Here is a 5,520-nt window from a genome sequence, read left to right as displayed (position 1 = left end):
AGTTGGATAAGGATATAATCATACAATATATCCTCTCCTGCATCCCTGAACATTCCCACAGTGAGCACCTGAGACTGTCTAGCATTCTATTGTCTGTGGTCACGCTGGACAGGACTGGAGCCCAAGATGCTCCAGGATTATTATTTTGTGTGTGTGTGTGTGTGTGTGTGTGTGTGTGTGTGTGTGTGTGTGTCTTTTTCCCCTCATCTGTGTAGTATAGTGATTAGAGTGCCAGATTAATACGGGGAGACCAGGGTTCAAATTCCCACTTAGCCATCAAGCTCATTGGCTGACCTGAAGCCAGTCACTTTCTCTCAGCCAAACCTACCTCACAGGGTTATCGTGAAGCATGTGCTCTGCCTTGAGCTCGTTGGGGGAGAAGTGAGGTATAAATGTCATGAATCAATAAATGTGTGCTGTGTTCTTGCCTGAGGAAAGAAAAGCCTCTTCAGTGGAATTATTTTGAAGACACTGCTTTCTTTCTGCACAGCTGGTAGCTCAGCTTCCATATTCTGTCTTCAGTAACCGGAAAGACCATGCATAGTTCTATAAGTAAGGATTTTCTGATCTCTGGGGCACAATCTTGTATAAGTTTGAATCAAATCTACTGGGGAGTTCCAGTTGTGCAAACCCCGCCCACTGCTGCTTCCTGGATTCAGTTTGACCTCTGCAGGAGACCTCTATTGTGGATCAGGCTCTAAATGACTCTCATAACACAGAAGTATCAAGGCAACAACTCTCCCCAACCCCCAATGCCTGCTGGAGAGGGCAAGAAAGCTGCACAATCAGCTAAATTCCCAGAACAGGTGTGGAGCTGCTGAAAGCAGAGGAAGGCTCTTCCAGATGTTGGCAGCTGCCGCAGGAGAGGCCTTCGCATTATCTATGGTAATATTTTCTGAGAAGCTGTTTAGAGTTTTGTTTCTGAGTGGGGGAAGGGGGGGAATGAGACTTTAAATGCATGCAAACCCCTTTTATGGTGCATAGATATGAAGCAAATGTTGCTTCCATCTGTCCTGTCATTGCAGAGTCTGGTGAATGGGGTTCTCCAGCGCCTCTTCCCCACTGCCTTTAGCTCAACTCTGTGACTGACATAGGAAAGGGATCCTGTTTCCTTAGTCAGGGCAGCGTACTTGTTCATTTTGGCCAGTAAAACGACAATGGAGCCAACATTTTTGGACAGCAGAGCCAAACTGGACATTCTTCCACATGTATAATCGGATCTGATTATAAATCAATTTGCTATGCACATAGTTCCCTCTTAGAGGCTGCTCTTGATTAACATGGAGGGAGGGAGCATGGCCATCCCCTGTCCAGAAGGAGGAACAAAGTCATCTCCCCTTTTGCCTTTCCAAGAAGGACCATCACTGGGTGAGTGAGCACCTGCTTTGCATTCAGAAGGTTCAAACCTTGAGCCACTATCCTGAACCCCTCAGAGGAATTGTGGAAAGGGGGGGTCAGATGAGGAGGAATGGGAGGAGATCAGGGAGTTGGAGGAGTCGGACCCATGGGAAGCACCTAGAGCAGAGGTTTTCAACCTTTTTAGTCCACAACTCCCTTAACCAACTACAGTCTTTCTGCAGCATCCCTGTGGGGCTCAGGAGCCCAGTTATGTCGCCCCTTTCCTGCAGACCTGGCAGCCCCTCACCCCTCCCTTGTAGAGGGTTCCCTCAGCCTCCTCTCCTTGGGAGTCCTCTGAGCAGCAGCTGCTGCTGTCTCTGAGCTGCCTCCCCACCCCCACCCCAAAGAGAGGTACTTCCCAGAGGCACCATTTACCTGCAGAGCTTATAGCCAGGGAAGAGGGAAAGAAAGAGGGACAGAGGCCAGTGTTGCCTCCAGCACCCATGACCATCATTCAAGGCACCCTAGGGTGTCACGGCACACTAGTTGAAAACCACTGTCCTAAAGGATTGGAGCATGCTGATTCAGGACCTGGGGCAAGTCCAACCCTGGTGAGGATCCCAGCTGTCTTGGGGGTGGAGACTCTGATGCAGGGAGAGGACCAAGTGGTTGTCAGCAGAGCTGCCTGCCTCAGTGCCATGACATCTCCCAAGTGCACACTAGGTGGCTCAGACACTTTCCCCTGTCAGTGGGGAGCCCTCCTTTTCAGGGGAGGTGCTAGGATGAATTTGACATCTCCATCTCCAAGGATGTGGGGACGACTGTGCCAGTGTGGATGTGTTGTTAGAACCACCCCAATCCCCAAGTGGTGAGTGATTCCAAGGGTTGCAGACACTTACCCCCGAGTTCCGTTTCCTTGGAATGAAGGTCAGCAGAGACTGTGGTCTCTGTGGTCTATAGGATATATGGTTTATTTACCCATATATACAACGACCAGAGCCAAAGGGAGCGATGCTCATAGCATTAACACCCTAACATACCTTGCTTCCAGGAGAGTTCTAGAGCCCAGCACGGAGCTAACATGTCTCTGTCTCTCGTCTTCTCAGCCTGCAGACTGCTTTTGCTCAGCTCACACATAACTCCCCTCCTACTCTTCCTTATCAACCAGTGCAGAGAGAAGAAGCGCCATAGTGCATCTGCAGCAGCACAACCTGATGACTTCATCTGCCACAGCTGCTGTAAAACATGTCTGTCCCATATCGGGCTCTACAGCCACAGCAGGCACTGGAACCTTCAAACCATTCAACTTCACCTGCAAAGGCAGATTCCTTCATTGTCCCCCAAGACAACCAGCCAGGTGAGGTGGGGAAATGCTCACCCATTCACCCAGAAGGCACAATCATTTATTGTAGCTCTTGCAACCCAACTCGCTCCTTGGGGATGCTGATCATGGTGCTTAACTAGCTGGCCACAACCATTGACTAAACCAAGGGACTCATTTTTGCTCTCATACCTTATGCGCCCCAGGAACAGGAGCCCAAGAACTGGTAGAGACACAGGTGATCCTACAGACCAGCCCCCCAACATGCTCAGCCAACTTGGAGGAGTGCTTGCTTACTTACCCAATTCCCAAGACTCAGGATGGTTACTGCGTGAATAACTGGGCCCCACCCACTCTTCAAAAGATGGGCATTGGGGAATGTTTCTCAAGGATTGGGGTCTTATGGAGTTGCTGTAAGGATTGAACCCCCTAAAAGCTTCTTACAAATGCCAGGTAATATGATTGTACGTTGCACGACTTCAGGTGAACTTGAATGAACCAAGCAGAAATTTATTTCTGCAACTGACAGCTAGTGGAGCTATTGATCCAAACATATATATCCTGACAAAGTCCTGCCAGAGAGCTAAGACTGGCTGGGGAGGCCCTCTGCCAGTGATGTGTAGGCAGGCATTCTCCATGGTGCCCACCCATGGTTTTGTAGTGGTTCTGATGAAGGAGCCCCAGCTGATCCTGCCCACCCTATTTACTGAAGAAACAGGACCAACCATTTTAATCCATTCCTGTCTTTCTGTCTTGAAATCAGGACATGAAAGCAACAATTTGAGCATCCAAAGTAAAACCCCAAGTTCCTGGGCTGTCTCTGGCCATGGCATGGGAAGACCATAGATGTACAGGTGCTTTTCTACACCTGCAGATCTTTCACAGCCTCTCTCTGGAATGGTTTGTTCAGTTCAGGGAGCGGCACAATCTGTTATTGTGATCTGAAGGTCCTTGGCCTACTTTGGTGGCCAAACAGCTCAGGACTTATATAAGCCTTTCTAGAATGTTTCAGACGTATAAAAATAACACTGTTCTCCCTTCCTTCCCAGCCTGCAGGGGAAAGAGTTCGGAACACTTTGCTCCCATCCAAGGCTAAACTCAGCATCTGGCTGAAGACTCACCAGCCTCCTTGTGTCTGTGACACCTTTTTTGCATTTCTGAGGCTCTGTGCATATGTTCAGGGAGGGGGGGGGAGAGGAAGCAGGTCCTGATCAAATTACCAAAGCAGGGTGTTAGCAAATTTCTTCTTCGCATGGCAGAGTAGTTCACATGCTCCTGCGGAAGAATCAGATCTGAGAATCAAGGAGAGTGTAGTGGTTAGAGCATCAGACGAGGACCTGAGAGAGACCTAGTTTCAAATCCCTGCTCTATTTGGGCATGTTTAATTTTTCAACTTTCAAATTCCAAAAATGAGGGGTGCAAAAAGTTGTAACATGACTTGGGAATTAAAAAGGTTAAATTAGTATAATTTAGTTTTGCTTGGTAAATAACATGTGTGTAAAATTGTATAGAAATTGTTAAAAATAATTGTCAGGTACTTGTAGTTATATATTTAAATTATTTATATACAGTGGACCCTCGGGTTACGTTACCTTCGGGTAACGTAACTTTCAGGTTACGAACGCAGCAAACCCGGAAGTGTATTCTACCTGGTTTTGCCATATGCGCAGAAGCGCTGTTTGCACATGTTTGCAGAAGCAGCGCCTCTACTTGCGGATTTTTTGGGGTACGTACAGACCCCTGGAATGAATTACATTCATATCCAGAGGGTCCACTGTATTATACACAGTGCTATTTTTCTAGAAAAAGAGGTGCTGGAACTTCCCATGAACGCCTCCCTGGTTCTCTTGTAATGGCAATGGCGCCTACTCGAGAGGTGCCGGAACAGAGTTTAGGTGAATTCTGGCTGGAAAAAAACCCTCATTATACATATATTACCTGAGACTTTCAGAAGTTAAAATTTAAATTATTTGGTTTTCTAAGAGCAGTTTATGTGCTTCTTAAATCAAATGTAGACTTACCAAATTAAATGTTGTCCAATCACAGAACTAATAGCAGATTTGAATTCCCAACACCCATATTATTGAGACCACTCACTGAAGAAATTTGCAAAAAAAAAGTTTCACCCCCTAAAATGACACGTCCTACTGCTCTAGGCATGAAGCGCACTGGGTGACCTAGAACCAGTCACCATCTCTCTGCTTAAACTACCTTACAGGGTTATTGTTGTGGGAATGTTCTGGGGTGCAGGAGAGGATATATTGACTAATTATATCCTTATCCAACTTGTACTAACAAGTTCCCAAAATATCAGCAGAGTTTATAGACATTCCCCTTTAAGTACGCAACGGTAACGCTTGCACACGTTCGCTAGAACCTCTATAATAATTACTCTGGTAATTTCCCCTTTGTTCCCTCTTAAAATCCAAGACACGACACAGTCTTTATAAAAGTATAAAAGAGTTTACTCACGTTCTGTTCACAATATGATCCCAGAAGGTAGGCAGGCTTAAAAAGGTTACATACACTTAGAAACTATCTTATAGGAAGATAGTACTGTCCTCTCTTGGCTGAGAGCCAAGAGGGCATGTTGCTCCTTCAGAAGATGAAGATGGCAGAGAGGCAAGAGGCAAGAGAGAATGGCTGCCTGCCCTGTGCTTTTATCATTTACCTGCACAGGTGAGGCCACACCCACCTCTGGTCACATGCGGAGGAAGTCCGTCCCCAGGAAGTTTACCTGCTTGCTGGACAGACATCCCTCCCCATGTTCTAACATGTACACTCTAGGAATGTTGTCATTGACTGCTCCTGTGTTTACATCCCACAATTGTGAGGATGAAACAAGCTTCCTGGAGGAAAGG

General features: G+C 46.9%; 1 long non-coding RNA gene across 1 annotated transcript; it reads left to right on the top strand.

Annotated features, from left to right (window-relative positions):
- The first annotated feature begins 567 nt into the window (after positions 1 to 567).
- Positions 568 to 4,089, top strand: LOC310830930. The gene is made up of 3 exons (XR_014557703.1): positions 568 to 885; positions 2,445 to 2,695; positions 3,709 to 4,089. It is a non-coding gene; the product is annotated as an uncharacterized lncRNA (long non-coding RNA).
- Positions 4,090 to 5,520: the final 1,431 nt, after the last annotated feature.

Source organism: Podarcis gaigeae (assembly GCF_964106915.1).
Source record: "Podarcis gaigeae genome assembly, chromosome: 14".
Taxonomy (NCBI): domain Eukaryota; kingdom Metazoa; phylum Chordata; class Lepidosauria; order Squamata; family Lacertidae; genus Podarcis; species Podarcis gaigeae.
The sequence above is the reverse complement of the archived record's forward strand: the minus strand, read 5'-3'. Positions and strand labels throughout refer to the sequence as shown.